The following is a 27,748-nucleotide window of genomic DNA, read 5'->3' as shown; positions in this document are numbered from 1 at the left end:
TTTGTGTTGCATATATATATATATATATATATATATATATATATATATATGTTTAGAAACAAAGTGGTTGAAGGGTTGCTGGGCGGCACACTCCACTGCCGGTGCCAAGTGACAGAGAAGACCAATCTAGAAATTATCTAATACCGAAAAATGTCACCGCACTCCACGAAGTACAAATAAAAGTGTATTTTATTGCAGTCAATAACCACCAACGTGTTTCAACTCACCAAGGAGTCTTGATCACGGTCCTCGTGGAGTGCGGTGAAATTGTTCACCATTATAAAACAACACACACAAGAATAACAAGCATTTACAATGTAATGGGTCTCGCATCTGCTCGAGTTAGAGCTATTAGCGTTATAAACTCCTAACCCAACTTTTCTTGCCACATAAATTGATTATTGAAAGTTAAACTCTTTCACATAAGAGAGCCGATTCAGAGCGCCACGGCCACCATGAGCATCATGTGAAGAGTTACACAAAAGGAAAAGAAGTTCGCTCGCAGTTAAACGTAACTGCAAAAGTGCACTTAGTCTTGTACCAGGGGCGATGGCCAAGGCGGTAACAAAACCTCCCCAAGGAGGGACAAAGGTAAATCATTTTCCAATGTCATCAAAGGATTTTTGAAGGGCAAGCCCAGGAACGAGTGGTAGTGATGGGCGTGAGGTGGGCGTTGTTAGAAGCCCAGATACACACCAACAAGTCAGAAAAGCAGCACATGGACGCTGCAATGCTTGTCCTGAAAAAAAAAATATACATATATATATATATATATATGTGTATATATATCTATATATATCTATATATATATGTGTATACATATATACACATATATATGAGAGAGAGAGAGAGAAAGAAAACACGACACTCATGTCACAAACCTTTTTTTTATACATGTGTGCTTGCCCTTGCCAAAGCACACATGTATAAAAATAAATTGGCCCCATTGATGGTCACCCTAAGGGCTGACCAACAAAATTATTATTTTTTTTTTTCTTTTTTACCCTGGGGGGGGGGCCATTGGCCCCCCCAGGCAAAACTACATGTTTTTTTTTCCCCCCCTGGGGTCGGCCCGTGTTCCAAGGGCCGACCCCGCCATTTTGGTTTTTTATTTTTATTTTGGGGGGCGCGATCGCCCCCCAAAACTGTGTACTATATTAAATAATGCCCCCGGGGGGGGGCGGCCCGTTTACGAGGGGGCCGACCCCCCCAAAGAAGATCCCTGGTGCCTAGGGGCGTTTCCTGGCCGTGGATCGCAGCCGCGCTGTGATCCACGGCCAGGAAACGGTGCCAGGGAGGCATCGATGGAAAGGGGAGAGCCTCCCCTTTCCATCGATGCCTCCCTGGCATCTGGGGAGGCCGTTTTGGCCTTTTTTTCCCCACCGGAGAAAGAGAGAACGCTTACCTGCTTCTCTCCTTCTCCGTGGGGAAAAATTGCACATGGACGCTGCAATGCTTGTCCTGAAAAAAAATAATATATGTCTATATATATATATATATCTATATATATCTATATGTGTATACATATATACACATATATATGAGAGAGAGAGAGAGAGAGAGAGAGAGAGAGAGAAAGAAAACAAGACACTGAAGTCACAAATCTTTTTTTTTTTTTATACATGTGTGCTTGCCCTTGGAAAAGCACACATGTATAAAAAAAAAATGGCCCCATTGATGGTCACCCTAAGGGCTGACCACCAACTTTTTTTTTTTCTTTTTTTTTTTAACCTGGGGGGCGATCGGCCCCCCCAGGCAAAACTACACGTTTGTTTTTCCCCCCTGGGGTCGGCCCGTGTTCCAAGGGCCGACCGCCATTTTTATTTATTTTTTTCGTTTTTTTTTTTATTTTGGGGGGCGCGATCGCCCCCCAAAACTGTGTACTATCTTAAATATTGCCCCCGGGGGGGGCGGCCCGTTTACGAGGGGGCCGACCCCCCCAAAGAAGATCCCTGGTGCCTAGGGGCGTTTCCTGGCCGTGGATCGCAGCCGCGCTGCGATCCACAGCCAGGAAACGGTGCCAGGGAGGCATCGATGGAAAGGGGAGAGCCTCCCCTTTCCATCGATGCCTCCCTGGCATCTGGGGAGGCCGTTTTGGCCTTTTTTTCCCCACCGGAAAAAGAGAGAACGCTTACCTGCTTCTCTCCTTCTCCGGTGGGGAAAAACTGTGACGTCAGCGCGCCTCGCGGCGCGCTGACGTCATAAGGGGGCGGGAGGGGGGTGGGATGGAGACGCGGAAGCTCTTCCGCGTCTCCTAACGTAAAAAAAAAAAAATACAAAATCCTCCGGTGCATTGCACCGGAGGATTTTTAACCCCCTCCCTGGTGTCGGCCACTGGTCGTGACCCGCACCAGGGAGGGTGTGTGGGCGTCGGCCAGTGGCCGACGCCTGCACCAAAGGGGTTAAAAGAATGAGCCCTAACCATTTTGTTATATCATTGGGAATGTAATGAGACCACATCAGTTCTCCAGTTTTGGAGAATCAATGATGATATTTGTGCAAATGATCCACCTCACAAGAGGAATCAAACAACACCAACCTAGGTGACGGGGATACTATAGTATGTAAAGACTGACTAATTGCATGAAAAATTCCACCCCAAAACTGTTGAAGCATTGGGCAGTCAGAAAATATATGATCCCACGACCCCCATCATTTGGTTTACATCTAAAACACTGGCCTGGTTAAGATGGAAACATCTTATGTAGCTTGTTGGGTGTATAATAGGCCATCCATGTTGATAAAAACGCCATGTGCGTAGTATTTGAACCTCTAAGTGATCTATAGCCTTTCTCAGAAAGGTGCTGCCATTCCTTAATATTGTACCTACAATTGGTTGTCTGAAAAACTTTATGGAGGAGCTTAGATAATACATTTTAAGTAGCTTGTTGTCATAATGTGTGATACCAGTTTCCAGGTCCCACCTGACGAGTTAGAAATATATGAAAAACAATTTGGCAAATCCCCTCTTCCATCACAGCATAATTAGTTTTAAAAAAGCAAATTATCTGAGTAAAACTAAACCAAAGCAAGACATTCTGGTTGTCAAATTGTAGAATAAATGTGTCCGATGAAATAAGATTTGGGGCACATGATTGTACCATCACTTTTGGCAATCACAGTCCCCAAACCTCAGAACCCTGCAGTGGGGTATAAGCATGACATGGTGGAAATTTCCAACATTTTTAGAGAGCCTGAATACCTGATGCTCAGGTATTACACCTCGCTTTTTGTTCTGAAATTTAGCAGTCTGAAGAGAAACAGGTAAATGTATTTGGCTTTCCTGGATGATGTGCTCTGTAACCGGGCGTCTATTGCCACGGTTACGCATCATTTCCCCAAGCCGATAAGCTCATACCCCCGGGGTACTCGAGAGCGAACCATCATGACGTTGGAGGAGGAGTTCCCGATAGGAGAGACTGAAAGAGACGTAGGACGATGTGTTGAGACGCCCGACAAGCCGGAAGGAGTCTTGCGAACGGAGACCGGAGAGAAGGGGACGCCCGGAGTCCCAGGAGAACCACGAGACGAAGAAACAGGAGAGAGGAAAGCCGCCAACGAGGACCGGTGGAGACTGGAGACAGGCGAACAGCTGCGCGAGGCACCGAAGAGCTCCAGAGAGACGCTGGGGGAAAACGGAGGAAGCCGCCACGTCCCAGGAGGGGCGTGGCATACTCAGGTACGATCGTACCTCAGGTTTAAACTCCTACCTGAATGGTTGCAGGGTGGGAAAAGTCTAATGGGGGTGAAGGGTGGACTGGGGGAGAGGTGCTTTAAGGAAGGAGAGAACGTCTAACCCACGGACAGGGTGGTATAAAGAACCATCCAGCTATAAAAGAATACTAAGAGAGAAATAGAGAGAGTATCCACGGGAAGGTGAAACCACTATAGATATAATTCCCACGCACAACCCTGCACCCCTAACCTCCCACTACCCTACTAACGATCTACAAACCCTAAAGACAACATCTAAACTTATGAATTTGGATTTGGAGGGTCTTCATCTTTCTTGAGAAAGCTAACCACGACAAAGTCATGCTTTTGACTGCATTAGCAGGCCCAGCCCTCATGATCTGCTGCTAGCACCCATTGTGTGCGTGACACCTCCCTCTTACACTCACACCTGTGCATGGTTCTGCTGTTAGTGGCTGATTCGCTGACCAAACGCGCTGGATGTTGGTTTGGTGGCGGCGGTTCAGAGTTGGCTTTGCATTGGGTGCCACAGAGTCCTTGGAGAGTCCCTGTGGAGCCTCAGCAGCTTCATTGGTGGCAACGTTGGTAACAGCGTGGCAGAGGAGGTGACTCGAGAGGAGGAGAGCAGCTGCTCTGATGAGGGGCTTAACTCGGATAGAGGTTTTTGCTGTCTGGTGGTCCAGCAGCCCAGGAGTGGAAATATTGAAGCAGTCGTCAATGGTAAGCTAACATCGCTTCACAGCCCCTGAGGCCCTGAGGAAAGGGGATGGCTGGCTTGAGGAGTCGGGGCACAGGGCCCTGCTTAAGGGATTTTAGAGGCTGTCTCTAGATGTGTGCAGGGGTATTCCTGTGTGGCAGTGTCTTTTCTCAGTCAAGTTCATACTAAACTGTCAGTTGTGACTTACTCTGCTCACAGCACTCCTACAGCCAGGAAATTAAAATGACGGCCACCACAAGGTCGTTTGGCTGCCATGGCTAGCAGAATTGCAAGATGCTGAGATGGTCTGATAATGTCAGAGAAATGCTTGCTTTCCAATACAGAGATGAGGCAAGACCAATCTGACCAGTCAGTGAAGTTTGACCTTAATATGACAACAAACTCTTCTGTGATAATCTCATTCAGTGTAGTTCAGCCTAATGGCACACAGGATGATGTTCAGAGGGGTGACCAGAATGAAGTGGGGTTGGTGCCAGGCCAGATAAATGAAGATAGCAAGGACAGTGCCGACACTGTCCCTAGCTTAAAGCAGACTAAATCAGGTTAAAGACTATCCAGTATTCAACAACTCAGTAACCAGCCAGGCTGATAAAAAGAAGAAAATCAATGGTCAGCATAAGAAAGGGGAGCCACTCAGTAAGTCCAATGGGAAGAAGGGAGATAGCTGCCAAGTGGGGGACCCAGCTTCTTGGATGTTAGGTTTCTGAGCTCAGAAGCCATTCAGGCCGATCGAACAGCTGTAGATGTGCAAAACACTATGGACAGTGTAGGCCAAGGCCGTTGTTTTCCTCTGGATACGCTTGTTCTTCCTGAGTGTGCCAGTAACCCTAAAATAGACTATAATTCCTCTGAATTACAGCCCGAGATGCCAAAAGGTTTGTTTGAAACAATACTGATAGAAATAAGGGAGCTTAAGTAGCAACAACCTCATAAGATTGAGTTGAGAAATCAAAGATTGACTAAGATTGAGCAATGCCATGAACAGGTCCCACAAAGACTGCAGTAAGCTGAGCAAATAATTTCAGATCTGGAAGACAGGGTGGCATCATTCAATAAAATAGTTTTGATTGAGCAGAAAAAGATCTGTTGACTTGAAAATAAACTGGGAGATATTGAGACTTATGCAGGTGATCAAATCTCCGGTTTACGGGTCTATCAGAGGGCAGTGAGTCCCAAGGTTCAGCCTAGAATGTTCCACAGTTAATGGATTTATTGATCAGAAGGCATACCTTTCCTGAAGCCCCAAAGATCTCACGATTATGTGGGCACACAGGGTGCCTGTGTGGTGCTCTCCGGATATGAGATATCCAGGAACAATTCTGGTCAATTTTGCAGACTACAGAACTTAAGAACGAATATTGTCTTTAGCAATTAAAAAAAAAAACATTTTCGCTGGCGGGGAATACTCATATGAGGCTGTTCTTGTCTCTTTATAACACTGCAGCACAAGGGGAAAAATATTTCAAGGACTGGTTTGAGAATTTAAACTTTTGTGGGTGCATGCCTCAATAAGCCAGCAATCTAAGTTAAAGGTTCTAACCAATGGTCCATTTCATGTTTTGACAGTGGTCGAGGAGGCTCAATCTTTCCTCTCAAAAATGTTGAAAGCACAGAATGTCAATGGCAAGTTGTGAATTGCATTTGTTAGGGCAAGAGAAGAGAATGCCCTGTTTCTAGGGAGGTTAATCTCTGTTTCTAGAGAGGTGGATTGCTATCAACGTCTTTCTTCTTGAATAGCTTTTTGTTTTTTTACACAGTGGTTAGTGAGGGGAGGAGTCCACATGGAGCGCTGGGTTCAGTAACAGGGTACCGAGTAAGAGTAGGTAACCTTGGCTGGGTAGATGTAATAATCCCAGGACCAAGGAAGGGGAGGAGATGGGGGGTTGAGGCGAGTTGGTGTGCAGAGAAAATAAACAGGGTACAGCTGTTTTTGTATTTTTCAAACCTAATTTGGGTCAATGAGAAACAAGAGTGCAATAGCAGTAGTATAAATATAAAAAGGCATGATAGTGATTATGCCAGAAATAGTTTAAAGTAATGGAGCAACAGATCAAAATAATTACCTGTAATATCAATGGGTTGTTCAATAGACAGAAGAGTGGGCTTTTGTTGAAATGGCTAACCTCTTTTAATCCAGATGTTATTTTTCTTCAGAAAACCCACTTTAAAAGTATATTGCCTAAAATTCATGTCCCAGGAAAATATTTATTTGCGTTCTATGCCTCTGCAGCAATACGAGGTGTGGCTATATGGTTTTCTAGCTCTGTAACTTGCCAATTTAAGACAGTTTTGAGGGACAATAAGGATAGGTGGATTTGACTGAAAGTTAGGGTGGCTAATCAGGTTTTTATTTTTTTTATTTCTATGGCCCTCTAACAGATGATACTGAGGCTCTTGAAGCAATCTTTAATTTGGCAATACAGACAGAGGGATCTTTAGTAATTAAGGGATTTCAATTTTATTCAAGATTTAAGGTATGATACATCTAATAGATATAGGAGGCAGTTAAAGCCAAGAACCGCCAACCTACTCAATATGTTTAAACAGGATTTAGCTTTGGTGGATCCCTGGCGATTGATCCATCCTCATTTTTCCCAATTTACTCATTATTACCCGAGATTCCAGTGTATCAAAATGTTGTGAAATCACTGATGTTTATTTGAACTTGGAGAAAAAGACGTGGAAGGTCAATCCTCGATTTTGAGTTCAAAGAAATGTGCCTGCAAGTGTTGAAATTGTTCCACACTGGAGGGTCCAATCAGTGACAGCCTCTTAATGCTTCTGCTACACACTGACTGCCACCAGAGGCATGGCTTAGTCACACTTCCTACTGCTTCCCTGTACAAAGGTGTTTGCTTTGCAACCATCCCTCGGTCTCGGAGAACAATCTACTTCAGGGAGGGAGAGTTAATTGGGCAAGGCCTGTTGGACCATAACATTAGGCTATGCACCGTCCACTTCAATTGAGGCTACAGTCCAAGCCCTGACCGTATTGCTACTGCTTTACCCAGCAGGGCACACTGTTGTGAGGAGGTGCCTTCCACTCTGTTAAGTTGCCCGGCTTAGATACAAACAGTGTACAACCTCACAAATCCATGGTGATGGGCAAATGGGCACACACGTTAGCCCTTGCTGGTACATCATGCCTGCTCCACTTGACATCTAAGGAATATACGTTCTATTCACACTCTCATAGATCCTTCTCTGGACTTTTCTATTCTATTATGCCCTCCAGTGACACACAAACTGGTGGATGCACACATCCTCCCCCAAGCCCTTATGGACCTCGCCCCGATATGGATAAAGTTAATCCTGGTGGGTGCTTGACAGCTGGGACAGTGGTGCTTAACTGCCAGGTGGCTTAGAGATACCCGTTTTGGGGAATATATGAGACACTTGTTATCTTACTCTCAACAAGAACATGGTGGCGTCACCAATAACACTCTGGGATGCCTTTAAAACGGTCCTAAAGGGTAGGGTGATCTCCTACTAATGTGTGGCCAACCAGCACCATCACAAAGAAATGGCAGCCCTGGAAGTACAGATAAACATGGCTGAAAATGTCTTGGCCAGCCCCATAGAGTGGAGCAGTTGCGGATATTACTCCAACATTAGCCTCTAGACTCAGCATTCTCGTTCTGTACAGTGACTCTGCAGTTACACATGTTGCACTTGCTACTTGTATAATAGCTGTTCCTTGTGTTAAGGAGGCTTGCATTATTCCTGCCTATGGCATTGCTGTCCCATGCTTTAGTGAAACTTGTTAATGCTTTTCATTACACTAGGCCAAAACAATCAATATTTTTCCTTTTTTCCACGTATCTCCTTATTTTTAGCACTTTCAGTCTAACTGGGTGAGTTAAACTCTCAACTCTGCAGGTTTCAAGTTCATTTTCTCCGCACAGACTTTTAGTCATTATGGGTGAATGAAATGAATACCCAACTAGAATAATACAAATCACATACCCAAATGTTCAATTAAACTGCTTATGATTAAAGCAAAGAAATGTAATTACAGTAAATGAAAATGTCAAGCAGCTGCTGAACGTGTACCTTACAGGTTTGTGCCATTGTGTGATCCTGACCCTCTGTGACCTCATTGACTGGTAAATGTATTGTACTGCACCTTCTCCCAGTCTTAAGAATGGAAACCCTCTTGCCTCTACTGCATACCGAGAACATTTCACTTCCAAAGAGAGTGATCCCAACTCCATCTTCTAAGACAGTCCCTTCCCCCTCCTGTTGATGTGCGAGGCCGTTGTCATTGCAGTGGCCGAGGGAGAGGTGCAAAGGTGCGCTCTCCCAGGCAGCTCTGAATGACAAAGGGCCTAGACCTGGACACTCGCAGCTCCAGAAACTCTTACAGTCGCACGGTACGCAAGCCTAAAAGCACGGTATATCTTGCAATGAAAAATAAACATTATAAAGCTGCAGCCATTTAACATTCTTTTTTGTTTAGTTTAGTTTTGTTTAGTTTTATAAATTATGCACATAAAATAATCAACAGTTCCAGATTACCATTTCACAGACCTCATAGGGTGACCATACGGCCCGGATTTCCTAGGACAGTCCCACTTTTCCGAGGACTTTCCCGGTATCCTAATGCTTTCCATAATTTTAAATACATGTCCACGTTTTTTGGACATAGGTCACGTTATTGTGCAAAGAAGAATTAAAGATATACTCCTGTTAAATAACGTATCTGTTTCAGGTAGGACAGGTTGAAGCAGATGGGAAGCAAAGTGCAGAGGGGCTCAGGGTAGAGGATCTATAGATATATATACGTGCATATATGTATATATAAATTCTTTTTTTACAGGGCTACACAAAAATCATAACTAGCCAGACATATAAGGTTAAAGGGTTTAGTCCTGCTTTTATGTCTGGCCTGTCCTGGTTTTTGCTTCTTAAATTCTGGTCACCTGAAGACTGCAGGACAGATTACAATGGATATAGTCCTATTTTTAGTAGTTACAATACCGACAATCAAGTGTGTGATAAACAAAGCAGCCCCACTAAAATACCTAAAATGGTCTCATGATGTCTTTAGACAAACTATTTAACATTCTTTAAACTAATGTGAAAAGACCAGGCCACAGAAGCAAATGCATTTACATTGCAATTCGATGTAAAAAAAATAATTCCAAAACCATAAAGAAAACCTATAGCTCTGACTTATATACATTTAAGTCCAAAATTTGACTGCATGCTAATGTCTGTGTGTTTTTTAAAAGCAGGTCCTTTACAGTCCGTGAAGCCTTCTCAGGGGGTCCGCGACTGTTTGGAAAATGAAATATTATTAACAGATTAGGTCCCCAACTTTCAGTAATGAGTCCTTGGGGGTCCCCTGATTTCAACAAGGATTTAGTAGGGGTCCACGGATTCCAGTAATATAAAAGTGGGGGTCCACAGAAGTCAAAAGTTTGGGAACCACTGGTCCAATGGTCTTCTTTTTTCTTATAATATACCCTACCCTTTATAAGATCACCGCATGGATGGCATTTCTTTTAGTTAAAAGCAGGGCTACTGGAACAATGCGATGGTGCAGCAGTCACAGTTTTCACATAATTAAATATATGCTTTACTGTATTTGCCACATAATCCATCACCTGTGCACAATCTGATGACTTAATGAAAAAAAAAATTCTAGCACAATCAGTTACTAAAAACGCAGCACCACATGCAGCCCCGTATTGAAAGGCCCTTTGCAAAGGTTGATTGGCCACCTTTCTGTTGCTAATTGCTATATTTTAGGATTCAACTAATGCCCAGGTAGTGTTAACAAAATTAAAATGTCAAAATAATTAAGTAATCCTATCACAAAATGTGTTGCATTACGCAGCATAATTTGCCTATTCATGGTGCATAACTTATTCAAACCTGCCTCAAAATGTGGTGCTTTCTTGCAGCATAATTCCAGTGGGCCTGGTTAAAAGTCTTTCATTGGACTGATCTCTCCACATCCCTCCCATGGTTTTCTTCTCCACAGTCAATGACATATAATTGGACATTAGTAGGCAGTATCCTGCCCTTTAAAAAATAAATTGCATGGCTACTCCTGGTAGCACCAACTCTCATCATTACCTTTTGACATAATTTTTAGGCGTGGTTGAAATTTAAATTAAGTCACATAATTTATGTAATTTCTAGAATTTTACGCTACACTTGTTATGCAGAATTCTGAAACTGTGTCACTTCACATAACTACGTGCCGTTTGTGGTAAAAGTTATTTGTACTGCAAAACTCTTTTCTTGCGCACATACAGCAGTAAATAATGGATTTGTAATTGCAAAGTTACATGTGATTTTGCATAATTTTCCTGAAATTGTGCATAATTCCACAAAAAAACAAATGATGCAGATTTCGCTGGCTCTACCATCTTACACATTTGACAGGATCTCTGCCTTGCATATGTTCCCAGATGGATGACTAGTCCTTCTATGATTAGCTCTCTTTTTTAGTGTAGCTACACATATCACCCTTCTGTCCCACTGTCTATGCTAGTTCTGTGTTCCTGCCTTTACGTTTTAGTTCTAACTACAATATAATTTTTGTGCCTATCTGTCACAGCACCTTCTCCACTTGTAGGCACTGTGCCTCCACGAAAGTTTCACTCATGTATGAAATCTAAACACTTCCCACAGAGAAAAATAATAAATACAACACTGACAGCCACACACTCCTTCAGGGTGTAGCATGCGACCTGTCCAAAAATGTGCTTTCCTTAACACAATCCTTAAAGGAGTCAAGGCCAATGCCCTGGCATTGTTTCTTCCGGGCGCCAGTCAACCTGGTGGAAACATCGTAATATGACTGGGGAGGAGGCCACCAGCACCAGCCTCCCCCCCGCTGCTTTGGTGGTCGGCTTCTCCGACTGCCAAGTTGTAATGAGTCCCTTAGTCTTATCTGAGGCTTCACCCCAGTGCTTAATTTGTGCTTGTTGTTTCCGTTGCGGACACCAGCACTTATTTTTGAGGGCCAGCACTTTTTTTCTGCCTGAAGCATCTACTACGAGCAAAAGACACATATGGGAAAGACGGAGGAAGAGAAAAACGAAAAAGCGTTACAATGGAAGAAGGCAGAAAGCTGCAAGAGTGAGCTGAAGGGACAGAAAGTGCTGTAAATGGATTGAAGAGGCCCGAGATGGCTTCGGGATTACGCTGCCTCATTATTCTGTGTTAGCGCTTTTAATTGCAGCAGCCGCGTTTTTAAGAGGAGGGCTTTGGGCACCATCATGTTTTTATTTACAAATTAAATCAAATCATTAACATTTATAAAGCGCGCTACTCACCCGTGCGGGTCTCAAGGTCTTAAGCACTGCTTCACCCAGCATATCAGTCCAAACGGATTCAATAGCACAACTTTAAAGGTTATTGCAGCATCTGCAGCACTACCTTCCCCCTTCAATGTGCAAACTGAAAAAAATCCTAATTGCCCACTCGAGCGCACCAAGTTATTGGCAGTCAAGAATCTCTGCAAGGCGTTCAGACTATTTGCCAATCAGAGCAAAGATGCGCCCATTGATTCTATCTACAAAAGCAATCCAGATTGCCCCCTAAGTATTGCAAAGAGGTGCACAGAACCAAGACGTATACAAAAGAGCAGAACAAAGAGACCAATGATCTGAATATTTTTAAAAAGCCATTATTAGAGTCAGAAGGCAAGATCAGCAACTAAACCACCTTCCATCGAGCCAGAGAGGGCCATGGTCTTTCACACCTTCCTACCTGTTTGGAAAATTGAAAGTCTTGGGCATCCAACAACAATCAAAAATGTTGAATCCCTCCCTCTCGAACCTCCCACATTCAGGCTCTATGAAACAATCTTTCTCTTGTAGTGCAATAAGGCTCTGGAACTACCTGTCACCAGCACTTCACACAACTCCTGGTCAGATCAAGTTTAAAAGACTCTCACAGTAATCTTATTTGAGATACACTTTGAATAAAGCGAGAATTATCACATCACTTTTTGACTCTCTGTTTTTTATCTTAGCTCTATGGTTCTTTTATTTTAATTGATTTCTGAAGACCTTCTTGTTTGGCACTGTTTATTCGCAGATCTGACACTCCTATTCCTTTTTTTACCAGCAGCAAATAGGCTGTTTCCAGATGTTTGTTATGTGGAATACGTCTTGCTGTCTTGTAAAGCACTCCAATGCCCTTTGACCAAGTTTGTGTTATAGAAAATCATAAATGAATAAATACATGGCCCAGCTTCATTTTATAATCCTGTGGTTTGTAGTCTAGAACATCGAGTAGAGAATATTGAGTTATCAGAATATCATAGTCAGAATATCGAGAACCAAAATATCAAGGAGGTAACTGTATATAGGCCAGTAAAGATTTACTATTCTTCACTCCAGATTCCAGATCTACATATCTTGAAGATGTATCATCCATAGGAATATTTGTGGATTTAAGTACAGTAAACCTATATTTACCTATATATACTTGACTATCAATATTTTGGTCCTCCAAAGTTTGGCAACAACATTTTTATAACTTGATATTCCCTATTGATCTTCAGCATTACTCTGTACACTGTGGGTCATTTCCTAAATAACTAATTTTAAGAAATCGGTGTTTGAGAAATGCAAAATGGTATGTAAGAAAATAGCGAATCCTTGATAGCGATTTCTTAAAATTCACAATCGCTATTAAGGAATCACTATTAGGGAATGGGACTCCATTCATCCTTATGGGCCAGGCCCATAGGTGTGAATGGTTTTGCATTTTCTAATTTGCGAATTCCTTTTAGGAATTTGCAACTTAGGTAATGCAAATCCAAAGGTGCTGGGGGCCTAGGGCCCCCTTTTATGCAAGTCCCCCTAAAAAAAATGTGCACATGTAAAGCTCAGACATGCCCTAGGGGGATGTGTGTGCTACATGGCAGTTTAAAAAATGCATTTTCATTGAATTTTTTTAAACTGCACAGGGTTACCACAAACTTGGAGTTGGTGGTAATTGCATTTCCTAAATGCCCAGTTCTCATTTAGAAAATGCATGGTGCATGTGCGTAGGTACTCGCAAATATGTTTTCCCTATTTGCAATTTCCTATTTAGGGAATCACAATTAGCGATTCGCAAAATTGAGTCGCAATTTTAGTGTATCTCTATTTTAGAAATTCCTTAAAATTGCACTGCAAATGCCTTTCATAACTTGTGAAAGGCTATTTTGCAATCGCAAACAGTGAAATTTTGCAATTCGCACAGTTTGCGAATGCAAAATAGTTTGATACATCTGGCCCCCAGTGTTGTAGAGTACAAAAGTGTGTCATAGAGTGGAGTATAATGGAGTGGCCTGAAGTGAAGTGGTGTACAGCATACAGTAGTATAGCGTAGAGTGGAGTGGCATAGTGTGGAGTGTCATAGAGTAGAGTGGAGTAGCATGGAGGGGAGTGGCATTGAGTGGAGTGGCATTGAGTGGAATAGTGTACAGTGGAGTGAGTAGAGTAGGCTGGCATAGAGTGGAGTGGAGTGACATAGAGTTGAATAGCAAAGAGTGGAGTGCCGTAGAGTGGAGTGGTGTGACATACGGTAGAGTGGCCTGCAGTGTCATGTTGTAGAGCAGACTAGGGTCGCATAGAGTGGACAGCCTACTCTCCATACAACTTTTCATTTATGCCTATTCGCACCTCAAAGGAATAATACATTGAAAAGCACCAACAGTTTTGACTTCTGTATATTTGAAAAGGTCTTCTCCAACACACTCAAACCAAAACATTCAAGGCATCAGCAATGACAGCTCCCTCATACACGTAGAATGAGTACATATCGCATAGGTAGCAGCAGAGTTATTATCTTGTGTCACACACAGATATTGCATGGTCATTAGAGATGACACACAGAACAGGCTCAACATAAGAAACATATTCACAGACAGGGTCATTATAGGCAGCAGAAACGAATGCTTCAAAGATGACTGGCTGAGAGGAGCAGTGAGATCCTAAATCTCAGACTTTCTACTGGTACTTCTCCCCATAATTATAGGTTGGGCTATGTTCCTGCACCTGCTGAGTTCAGATCGAAAACATTCTTTGTGTCAAAGACCACCAACCACAATAACATAAGCTAGGGTGACAAAGCAGGAAGGGATTGGCCCATACTCTAAAAGATTTACACAAATTATCTTGACTAGGATTTGTGAGAAAGCCTAGCAGCAAATAAAACCAGGTGCAAACAATTTAAGGAGAATATTGTGTGATATTCCAAGCCATAAGATATACCCTTCACATAATTGCATATTTTACACAGCTTCCTTTTGGCCAAATGCATTGAAATTTCGACTCAAGGACGTATGTTGCATACAAAGCCCATACAAGTTCATACAAAACGCTGCTGATTCACCCTTACGTCTTGTGGATGCTGAGTATAACTCTAAAATCTTTTTTTTTTGTATGGACATAGCTGACAGCATCATCTACACGACTGCTGCACAGCGGCTGCTCCTCCGCTATGGCAGAGGAGCGTTCCCCCCCTTCCCCACCAGCAGCAGCAGCTGCAAAGCTTTTACAGTAAAAACATAATAAACTATGTTTAATATGTTTTCACTGCAAAAGGGGTGGGGCCACTGGCATGACAGGGACTGAGGGGGAGTGCACAGCATCTCCCCTCGGTGCACATGTTTGTTTGGCTGGCCAACTCTGGCACGCCAAACATACATGTGCAATAGGCTCTGTGTAACCCGGCACCGCAGTGTAGGATGCTGGCCTGGCTTATAGTGGGTACCTTGTGGTACTTACACCTTGGGCCAGGTCCAGTTATCCCTCATTAGTAGAATAGAGGTGTTCTAGCAGCTTAGGCTGATAGAGGTAGCTATAGCAGAGCGGGTTAGGCTGAACTAGGAGACATGCAAAGCTCCTACTATACCACTTATATCATACAGCACTATATCAGAAGAAAACACAATACTCAGAGTTACTAAAAATAACGGGACTTTATTTTAGTGAAAATATGCCAAAAGTATCTCAGAGGATATACTCCCTTAGGAGGTAAGTAATATACACAAATTATATGCGCACAAACCAAAATCAGGTAAGTAACAGTTAGAAAAGTAGTGCAAACAATGTAGAATCACAATAGAATACAATAGGGAGAATTAGGCCTAGGGGCAACACAAACCATATACTCCAAAAGTGGAATGCGAACCACAAATGGACCCCAGGCCTAGTGTAGTGTGTAGAGGGTCGCTGGGAGTGTAAGAAAACACTATGGGTGTCCAAGATACCCCACCCCAAGACCCTGAAAAGTAGGAGTAAAGTTACCCTACTACCCCAGAAAGACAGTAAAGTCGAGATAGGAGATTCTGTAAGGACAACAACTGACTGCAAAACACTCAAGACGGATTCCTGGACCTGAGGACCTGTAAAGGAAGGGGACCAAGTCCAAGAGTCACGCAAGTGTCCGGGGTGCAGGAGCCCACTAAACCCAGGATGAAGGTACAAAAGGGCTGCCTCTGGGTGGAAGAAGCCAAAGATTCTGCAACAATGGAAGGTGGCAGGAACTTCTCCTTTGGTCAGAAGATGTCCCACGGCGTGTTGGAGGATGCAGAGTTGTTTCCACGCAGAAAGACTGCAAACAAACCTTGCTAGCTACAAGAGTCACAGTTAAGGATTTTGGGTGCTGCCAGGACCCAGGAAGGACCAGGAGGTCGCCCCTTGGAGGAGGAGACAGAGAGAGCGCTCAGCAACACAGAGAGCCCACGCAGAAGCAGGCAGCACCCGCAGAAGTACCTGAACAGGCACTTAGAAGAACTGAGGACAGCAGTTGACTCAGAGTCACAAAAGAGAGTCCCATGATCTCAGAGTCCAACTCAGTGAGTTGGGCAATGCAGGATGGAGTGCTGGGGACCTGGGGTAGGCAGTGCACAAAGGAAGTCTTGCAAAAGTGCACAGAAGCCTGAGCAGCTGCAGTTCACGCAGTACACAGGATTGCTGTCTGGCGTAGGGACGCAAGGACTTACCTCCACCAAATTTGGACAGAAGGGCCACTGGACTGTCGAAGACACTTGGACCCAGCTCCTGTGTTCCAGGGACCACGCTCATCAGGATGAGAAGGAACCCAGAGGACTGGTGATGCAGAAGTTTGGTGCTTGCGTTAGCAGGGGAAGATTCCGTCGACCCACAGGAGATTTCTTCTTGGCTTCCAGTGCAGGGTGAAGGCAGACAGCCCTCAGAGCATGCACCACCAGGAAACAGTCGAGAAAGCCGGCAGGATGAGGCGCTACAATGTTGCTGGTAGTCTTCTTGCTACTTTGTTGCGGTTTTGCAGGCGTCCTGGAGCAGTCAGCGGTCGATCCTTGGCAGAAGCCAAAGAAGGAAGTGCAGAGGAACTCTGGTGAGCTCTTGCATTCGTTATCTGGTGAGATGCCTACAGGAGAGACCCTAAATAGCCCACAGAGGAGGATTGGCTACTGAGAAAGGTAAGCACCTATCAGGAGGCGTCTCTGACGTCACCTACTGGCACTGGCCACTCAGAGCTGTCCATTGTGCCCTCACACCTCTGCATCCAAGATCGCAGAGGTCTGGGACACACTGGAGGAGCTCTAGGCACCTCCCCTGGGAGGTGCTGGTCAGGGGAGTGGCAAGCTAGTTTCAAGCCAGAGCAGGGCTGGGGGATCCCAGAACTGGTGTAGACTGGCTTATGCAGAGAGGGCACCATCTGTGCCCTTCAAAGCATTTCCAGAGGCCAGGATGAGGCAAGTCTTCCCGGGCCCTTCACACCTATTTCCAAAGGGAGAGGGTGTAACACCCTCTCTCTGAGGAAATCCTTTGTTCTGCCTTCTTGGGACCATGCTGTCCAGGCCCCAGAGGAGCAGAAACCTGTCTGAGGGGTTGGCAGCAGCTGTAGCTGCAGTGGAGACACCGGAAAGTTAGTTTGGCAGTACCCGGGCTCTGTGCTGGAGACCCGGGGATGCATGGAATTGTCCCCCAATACCAGAATGGTGTTGGGGTAACAATTCCATGATCTTAGACATGTTACATGGCCATGTTCGGAGTTACCTATTGACCTATATGTAGTGCACTCGTGTAATGGTGTCCCCGCACTCACAAAGTCCAGAGAATGTGCCCTGAACAATGTGGGGGTGATCAGTATAGGTAAAGGTACGGAAGACATTGTGACGCGAAGGGTTAATTAGCTTGAGCAGCGTAGATGAGCGTGATGCCGGCTGAAACCCCCTGAACAACGTGGAAAAGTTCATGATATTATTTTCAAGCTTGTTTGTGTAGAAGACTCCGTCTCAACCTTGAGAACGAGAGTACAGGGAGAAGATGGAATGACAACAAAGGCTGGGAAAGGGCAGAGCAGCCAAGTGCTGATAACATAGCTAGAAAATGCCAGAAAGAGATAGAATCCAAGCTTTGAGCTATTTAAGCACTAAAGTGTGGGTGAGGGACTTGAAGCTTGCAGATGGAGTTGTGAAAGCTGCCATGGCCCAGCGCTGCCTCCCTGTTTTGCTGACCGTGATGCTTGAGGGGGAGAGAGGTCCAAGCAGGAGGTAGAGGGCTTCCCAGAATTTCGTGGACTAAGTTAAGTTCCACACAGGGATGAGAGGCCTTTGTTTCTCTGCTCTATTATTATGATTGAATATTTATGCTTGCACTGTGTTTATAACCTGAAGTATTCAGCTTGTTTATATTTTGCGTTCTAAACATCGTAGTGTGAGCCTGCTGCAGTAACTGAAACATGCATTTTGGTGTGCAGTAAATCAAAGCTTATCTGAAGTATTCAGCTCGTTTATATTTTGCTTCCTGAACATCGTAGTGTGAGCCTGCTGCAGTAATTGAAACATGCATTTTGGTGTGCAGTAAATCAAAGCTTATCTGAAGTATTCAACTCATTTATATTTTGCTTCCTGAACATCGTAGTGTGATGCATTTTGGTATACAGTTAATCAAAACTTATATCTGTCATGGAACTCTTTGCTTATATATATGCATAGATGCGCTTTGTAGTTTACTTATATATAAATAGATGCTTTTCAGTGCTATTCTTATTCCACTATTGTTAATGTGCTAAATGCCTACATTTACCTGAAATTCTAGTAAAGCTAAATTGTATTCATAATTGGCGTGTGGTCCTTCATTGAGCGTCCTTATTGACTTATACCGAACAGGTGTCAAACAGTCACCTGGATAAGACAGGGGGCATCTTGGCTAGTGCCCGGGTGCCCACACTCATTACAACATTGGCGGTAAAAGCCGCTTACCGCTGTGCAGAAGACTGCCAACACACCGCCGCGGCAGCGGAAATCCGCCACAGCTATTACGACCCACATCTCGAAATCCGACAAAATTCAGACACCCACACAAGTCCGCCACACCAAAGGTCAGTGATAAACTGGCGAAAACAAAACCTCCACTGTCACACAAACAGAAATACGCGCATGCTATCACGACCCACGAATCCACACGGCGGTCTTTCAACCATGGTATTCCATTGGCGGTGCACACCGCCGCGCTCAAAATACACACACATCTCCAAAACACCACCACATGGGACAATTTGAAATACACACACCTGATACACATACACACACCACTCCCACACACCCAATACAATATAAAACACACACCCACATCACCTACAAACCCCTATGACCACAATTACGGAGAGAAGGCCAGAGAGAGACACCACCATCAACAAACTAGCAGCCACAGGCACTCAACACCATCACCCACACAACTGCCACGTACAAAACACCACACACCACTACATATCACCACACTTATCACCACACACACCACCCCACACATCACCTACACCACCCCATGGCACGGCAAAGACACCCCAGGTTCTCGGAGGAGGAGCTCAGGGTCATGGTGGAGCAAATCGTCCGGGTAGAGCCCCAGCTATTTGGAGCACAGGTGCAGCACACCTCCATAGCTAGGAAGATGGAGCTATGGCGAAGAATAGTCGACAGGGTCAACACAGTGGGACAGCACCCAAGAAATCGGGACGACATCAGGAAGAGGTGGAACGACATACGGGGGAAGGTGCATTCTGTGGTCTCAAGACACCACATCGCGGTACAGCGGACTGGCGGAGGACCCCCACCTCCTCACCCACATCTAACAACATGGGAGGAGCAGGTCTTGGCTATTCTGCATCCTGAGGGCCTCGCAGGAGTCGGTGGAGGAATGGACTCTTGTAAGTCAATTCTTAACTATCATATCCCCCACCCTACCTGCATGCTATCACAGACCCCCACCCTCGCCCCCTCCCTTATCACTCCAACTCCTCGCAAATGTACTAATAACACAAACCGCCCATCCCAACACCAAGCCCTGCATGCAACAACAACGCATGGACAACCATCACTAAAGCATGCCCACTGCACATACCCATAACACCCCCCTCAACCATCAACACACAAGCCCCCACATAGGAATGCTAGCACTGGGGTACACGGTCACCCACCCATTGCACACCATGACACACACAAATGCAATAATCATGCTTTTACACCCCTGCAGGACCACTACCCAACGTCACCAGACAGGAGGGTCCAGACATCTCCACCCCACCCACAGAAGAGGCCCACAGTGATGACAGCAGCTCTGTCCAACTGGATCCAGATGACCAGCCCGGACCATCATGGGCCTCGGGACAGTCGGTTCCCCTCACACAGGCACAGCCCACCACAGACCTTCCACCATCTGGTAACACCAGCACAGCACCCACCCAGCGGGCCCATACCTCTGTGCCCTGGACACGTCAATCAGCGGTGTGTCCACCACTACAGGAAACCCAGGATAACCTACCACCCCAACAACAACAGGGACCTGGGGGCAGTGGCAGTGGGCACACGGTCCAGGGGACGGAGGCACAGCAACACAGGGGAACTGGGAGGGCTGCTGTGCAACAGGGGGTGGACAGGCCAAGGGAACCCACTCTCCAAGAGGCCCTCTCCTCCATCATGGGAGCATACCACCACTCCCAGGAGACTATGGCAACGGTCCTGGCCAAGTTTCAGGAGACCCAGCGCATGCAGGAGGAACAGTATTTGGGGTTCAGGGAGGGACTCAGAACCATCAGCTCCGCCCTGGGCACCATCGTAGGGGTGCTGAAGGAAATACTTAACACCAGGAGGGACACTGTGGCACTCCAAGGGGCCCCTAACACTAGCATGGACAATGATCTGCCCACCACCTCTGCCGGCGCTAGTGGACAGGAGGCACCGCCACAGGACCACCACACCAGCACCCCACCCCCTACAGACGGAGAACCACCCCGCAAGCGGTCCCTTAGATCCAGGAACAAGACAGAGCACGATGCCAAGACCCCCTCCAAGAAATGAGAGCACCCTGATTGTCATCCTACTGTCCCACTTTGTAACCCTGTCCATACTTTAACTGCCCCAGCTCCACTTCCTATGCCCATATGAGCAATGCACCTGTGAGACTAATAGACTGGACTCTGCCATGGACATTCCTCCACCATCACCCCTCACCATTTTACAACCCCCTCCAATATTTAGCACTTCAAAAAACACCCTTGAAGCACAAAACAATCTGGAGTCAGTCTGTGATTCCGAAAATGTGTATTAGTAATGACGGTGACAAAATGCGTTTTCAAATGTAATGTCAACATACCTATGTCACACATCTCAAGTCCATGAGGAATCTAAGCAGGTGACACACGTTGGAAAGCACACCTGTGAAACCGTAAGGGAAATGTACAACTCAGTGACCATATACTAGTTGAAATCGACAGACAGGATAGAGGTAGAAGTATGAAAGTTCTTGTAGTAGGCAGGAATGTTTTCTCACCTGTGTGTCACTGGAAATATTGCTGGATAACTGAGTCCCTGTTGTCAATGTCTTCTTCCTCTGCTTCCTCCTCATCACTGTCCACAGGCTCCACAGCTGCCACAACACCGTCATCTGGACCATCCTCCTGCAGAAAAGGCACCTGTCGTCGCAAAGCCAAGTTATGAAGCATACAGCAGGCCACGATGATCTGGCACACCTTCTTTGGTGAGTAGAATACGGAACCACCTGTCATATGTAGGCACCTGAACCTGGCCTTCAGGAGGCCGAAGGTGCGTTCGATCACCCTCCTAGTCCGCCCATGGGCCTCATTGTAGCCTTCCCCTTAGCCTTCCTCCTGCGATTCCTCACTGGGGTCAGTAGCCATGACAGGTCGGGGTAACCAGAGTCACCTAATAGCCACACCCGGTGCCTCTGGAGTTGACCCATCACATCAGGGATGCTGCTATTCCGCAGGATGTAGGCGTCATGCACAGAGCCAGGGAACTTAGCATTTACCTGGGAGATGTACTGGTCTGCCAAACATACCATCTGTACATTCATCGAATGATAACTCTTCCGGTTCCTGTACACCTGTTCACTCCTGTGGGAGGGGACCAGAGCTACATGGGTACCATCAATGGCACCTATGATGTTGGGGATATGTCCAAGGGCATAGAAGTCACCTTTAACTGTAGGCAAATCCTCCACCTGAGGGAAAACGATGTAGCTCTGCATGTGTCTCAGAAGGGCAGACAACACTCTGGACAACACATTGGAAAAGATAGGCTGGGACATCCCTGATGCCATGGCCACTGTTGTTTTAAATGACCCACTTGCAAGGAAATGGAGCACTGACAGCACCTGCACTTGAGGGGGGATTCCTGTGGGATGGCGGATTGCTGACATCAGGTCAGGCTCCAACTGGGCACACAGTTCCTGGACTGTGGCACGGTCAAACCTGTAGGTGATGATCAAACTTCTTTCCTCCATTGTCGACAGGTCCACCAGCGGTTGGTACACCGGAGGATTCCGCCATCTCCTCACATGTCCCAGCGGACGGTGCCTAGGAAGGACAACAGCGACCACAGAGTCAAACAACTCAGAGGTATGTACCCACAGTCTACACAGAACACCATTCATACACAAAATGTGGCCTGTATTTGTGTTGTGAGACAAGGCCTAGGCATGTGTGACGCAGTTGGTAATTAGACCATGTGGGCCCCTGAAATGGCGGCTGCCTGACCTCTAAACTGGGATAATGGGATGTGAGGTAACTGTGCTGGCGTTGTACACCGTCGCGGTAGGCGGTCGAAGACTGCGGCGCAATGCTGCATTGGTTAACATTGGACCCTATGGGTCCCAGGAGCCAATGACGATGTACGCCGGCGGTGATGGTACGCACCGCCGCGGACTTGACCGCCATTTTCTATCTGTTCAATCACTCGATACCTGATCTTCGACAGGAGAGTACCTACACTGTAAGTGCTGCTGTGACATCAGTCTGGAAGAGACAATGGCTCGTGCGTCTGGGGAAAGGGCCCCTGCCTTCACTGCAGAGGAGTTGGAGAAGCTCGTGGATGGGGTCCTCCCCCAGTACAAGCTACTCTACGGTCCTCCAGACCAACAGGTAAGTACACAGGGAGCACGTTGTATGGGCTATGCCTGTGTGGAGAGGGCTGGTTGTAAGAATGAAGGGGGCACAGTTCTGCGTGCATGAAGGACTGTGAATGCATGTGCCACATGGCAAGGGTAGGGATGTGGGCCACTCACTTAGACGGTGCAGTTGGTAATGTCTTCTCTTCTTCCCCTGTACATGTCAAGTAGGTCAGCGCCCACCAGAAGAAGGATATTTGGCGTGCCATCGCCAAGGACGTCCGGACCCTGGGGGTCCACCACAGACGGAGCACCCACTGCCGGAAAAGATGGGAGGAGATTCGCCGCTGGAGCAAGAAGACAGCGGAGGTTCAGCTGGGGATGGCCTCCCAACGTGGGAGGGGTGCCCGTCGAACCATTACCCCCCTGATGTTCCGGATCCTGTTGGATGGGTGCTTGAGGGCATCACAGCAGACACAAGGGGGTGAGTACAACATCATTCAGCGGACTTTGTGCGCAGTGAAGGTGTCTGGGTGGGGGAGGAGGCCTGTGGGTTTCCCTAGGCCAGGGCAAGTTCCGTAGGCTAGTCCCCTCCGTAATGCAGGCCATGTGGCACCCCACCCCAACTCTGTAGAGTGCCAAGTACAGGTATTCATGCCCCTGTGTCATCTATGTGTGCCGATGTCGTCCATAGCCATGTAGGCCATATCCCAGGAATTGCATCTGTAGAGCACGACGTAGTGCAGGGGGCTGCTGTGTCTGTATTTTCCGCCAACGGTAGCGGTAAGCCATGCACTCAACCTGTCTTTCTTCTGTCGTGCCCCCCTTTTTGTGGTCTCCCTGTTCTTGTGTGCATCAGCATCATCAGGCGGAGGTACAGTGGCAGCGGAGCACGAGGGAGGTGCATCCCACATGGTCATGGAGGGCCACACCACAGACTCAGAATACACCAGTGGGACGGAGGGCGAGGGGAGCACCACGGCGGTCATAGGATCTGCAACCAGCGACACGGACTCGTCCTCCGATGGGAGCTCCTTTGTGGTGGTGGCAAAATGTGTGCCCCCCACTTCTACAGGTACAGCCGCCACCCCCCCTACCAGCACCGCCCTCCCAGCCGCCCCTCAGCCTTCGCCCCGTGCCCGCTCACCCAGGATGGTGGGCATCACCTTCGCCCCAGGCACCTCAGCCCCTGCCCCTGTCACCTCTGCTGCCCTCAGTGAGGAGGCCATTGACCTCCTCAGGTCCCTCACTGTTGGGCAGTCTACCATTTTGAATGCCATCCAGGGTGTAGAAAGGGAATTGCAACACACAAATGCATTCCTGGAGGGCATTCATTCTGGTCAGGCTGCCCTTCATCGAACCCTGCAAACTCTGGCCTCAGCACTGATGGCAGCCATTGTCCCTGTATCTAGCCTCCCCCTCCAACTTCCTCCATCCAGACCCAATCCCCTGTACCCCAGCCTATCCCAAGCACTCCATCAGACCAGCCTGCGCACACCTCACCACACAAGGGAAGCTCAGGCAAACATAAGCACCACACATCCCATAGGCACTCACACAAGCATCACACACATACAGACACACCAACATCCACTGCCTCCACTATGTCCGCCCCTCCTTGTCTCCCTCCTCCCTCCCTGTCTCGTCTACACTCACACCTGCATGCACTACCACTACAGCCACTACGTCCTGCACCAGAACACCCACCACCACACCCTGCTCACGTGCACTCACCACCCCCACTACCATTTCCACGTCCCCTGTGTCCTCTCCCAGTGTGTCTGTGACGCCCCCTCCAAAGATACACAAACGCAGGCACACACCCACCCAACAGCCATCCACCTCACGACAGCCTCCAGCCCATGCACCTGCACCCAAATCCACAAAAGTTACACCTCCTACAACCACCACCTCTTCCTCCACTCCCAAACCCCCTCCAGCTACCCGTACCAGTGTCTCCAAAAACTATTCCTGTCCCCCCTTAACCTATTTCCCACCACCCCCCCCCTTCCAACTCATAGGTCCCGTACTAGCACCTCAGCCAACAAATCTCCGGGACCAGTGGTGCCTGTTGTTACAGGTATGTTGAGTGCACCGGCCACCAGGACAGCCAGTGTAGCACAGAGCCACAGCACAGCCAGTCCCCCCCCCCTGTGAAGCACCAGAAGTTGGACAGTGCCCGGCGGGAGAGGGGGAATACTCCAGCCAGCAAAGCCGCTCTCAAGGGTCCCGGGGGTAGTGTCGACTCAGCTGTGACTCCTCCCAAGGTGGGGAAGGGGCAGAAGAAATATCCAAAGTCTGGGAGGAGCAGTACGGCGGAGAAGACTGCCATCATCCCCGTTGCCCAGGAGGCCACCGCCAGCCCCATCGTCACTGGCCAGGAGGCCACTGTAGGAGGCTGGACTGGCTAGTAGTGAGTACCAAGGGGTACTTGCACCTTGCACCAGGCCTAGTTATCCCTTATTAGTGTATAGGGTGTCTAGCAGCTTAGGCTGATAGATAATGGTAGCTTAGCAGAGCAGCTTAGGCTGAACTAGGAGACGTGTGAAGCTACTACAGTACCACTTAGTGTCATATGCACAATATAAGAAAACACAATACACAGTTATACTAAAAATAAAGGTACTTTATTTTTATGACAATATGCCAAAGTATCTTAGAGTGTACCCTCAGTGAGAGGATAGGAAATATACACAAGATATATATACACAATAGCAAAAATATGCAGTATAGTCTTAGAAAACAGTGCAAACAATGTATAGTTACAATAGGATGCAATGGGGAAACATAGGGATAGGGGCAACACAAACCATATACTCCAAAAGTGGAATGCGAACCACGAATGGACCCCAAACCTATGTGACCTTGTAGAGGGTCGCTGGGACTATTAGAAAATAGTGAGAGTTAGCAAAATAACCCTCCCCAAGACCCTGAAAAGTGAGTGCAAAGTGCACTAAAGTTCCCCTACGGACAAAGAAGTCGTGTTAGAGGAATAATGCAGGAAAGACACAAACCAGCAATGCAACAACTGTGGATTTCCAATCTAGGGTACCTGTGGAACAAGGGGACCAAGTCCAAAAGTCACAAGCAAGTCGGAGATGGGCAGATGCCCAGGAAATGCCAGCTGCGGGTGCAAAGAAGCTTCTACTGGACAGAAGAAGCTGAGGTTTCTGCAGGAACGAAAGAGGCTAGAGACTTCCACTTTGGTGGACGGATTCCACTCGCCTTGGAGAGTCGTGCAGAAGTGTTTTCCCGCCGGAAGGACACCAACAAACCTTGCTAGTTGCAAATCGTGCGTTTGGCGTTTTTGGACGCTGCTGGGGCCCAGGAGGGACCAGGAGGTCGCAAATTGGACCTGAAGAGAGAGGGGACGTCGAGCAAGACAAAGAGCCCTCACTGAAGCAGGTAGCACCCGGAGAAGTGCCAGAAACAGGCACTACGAGGATGCGTGAAACGGTGCTCGCCGAAGTTGCACAAAGGAGTCCCACGTCGCCGGAGACCAACTTAGAAAGTCGTGCAATGCAGGTTAGAGTGCCGTGGACCCAGGCTTGGCTGTGCACAAAGGATTTCTGCCGGAAGTGCACAGGGACCGGAGTAGCTGCAAAGTCGCGGTTCCCAGCAATGCAGCCCAGCGAGGTGAGGCAAGGACTTACCTCCACCAAACTTGGACTGAAGAGTCACTGGACTGTGGGGGTCACTCGGACAGAGTCGCTGGATTCGAGGGACCTCGCTCGTCGTGCTGAGAGGAGACCCAAGGGACCGGTAATGCAGCTTTTTGGTGCCTGCGGTTGCAGGGGGAAGATTCCGTCGACCCACGGGAGATTTCTTCGGAGCTTCTGGTGCAGAAAGGAGGCAGGCTACCCCCACAGCATGCACAAGCAGGAAAACAGTCGAGAAGGCGGCAGGATCAGCGTTACAGAGTTGCAGTAGTCGTCTTTGCTACTATGTTGCAGGTTTGCAGGCTTCCAGCGCGGTCAGCAGTCGATTCCTTATCAGAAGGTGAAGAGAGAGATGCAGAGGAACTCGGCTGAGCTCATGCATTCGTTATCTGCAGTTTCCCCAGAGACAGAGACCCTAAATAGCCAGAAAAGAGGGTTTGGCTACCTAGGAGAGAGGATAGGCTACTAACACCTGAAGGAGCCTATCAGCAGGAGTCTCTGACGTCACCTGGTGGCACTGGCCACTCAGAGCAGTCCAGTGTGCCAGCAGCACCTCTGTTTCCAAGATGGCAGAGGTCTGGAGCACACTGGAGGAGCTCTGGACACCTCCCAGGGGAGGTGCAGGTCAGGGGAGTGGTCACTCCCCTTCCCTTTGTCCAGTTTCGCGCCAGAGCAGTGGCTAAGGGGTCCCTGAACCGGTGAAGACTGGCTTATGCAGAATTGGGCACATCTGTGCCCAAGAAAGCATTTCCAGAGGCTGGGGGAGGCTACTCCTCCCCTGCCTTCACACCATTTTCCAAAGGGAGAGGGTGTCACACCATCTCTCAGAGGAAGTTCTTTGTTCTGCCATCCTGGGCCAGGCCTGGCTGGACCCCAGGAGGGCAGATGCCTGTCTGAGGGGTTGGCAGCAGCAGCAGCTGCAGTGAAACCCCAGGAAGGGCAGTTTGGCAGTACCAGGGTCTGTGCTACAGACCACTGGGATCATGGGATTGTGCCAACTATGCCAGGATGGCATAGAGGGGGCAATTCCATGATCATAGACATGTTACATGGCCATATTCGGAGTTACCATTGTGAAGCTACATATAGGTAGTGACCTATATGTAGTGCACGCGTGTAATGGTGTCCCCGCACTCACAAAGTTCAGGGAATTGGCTCTGACCAATGTGGGGGCACCCTGGCTAGTGCCAGGGTGCCCTCACACTAAGTAACTTTGCACCTAACCTTTACCAGGTAAAGGTTAGACATATAGGTGACTTATAAGTTACTTAAGTGCAGTGTAAAATGGCTGTGAAATAACGTGGACGTTATTTCACTCAGGCTGCAGTGGC

This window comes from Pleurodeles waltl, chromosome 4_2 (genome assembly GCF_031143425.1).
Source record: "Pleurodeles waltl isolate 20211129_DDA chromosome 4_2, aPleWal1.hap1.20221129, whole genome shotgun sequence".
NCBI lineage: Eukaryota > Metazoa > Chordata > Amphibia > Caudata > Salamandridae > Pleurodeles > Pleurodeles waltl.
This window is presented reverse-complemented; position numbering follows the sequence as displayed.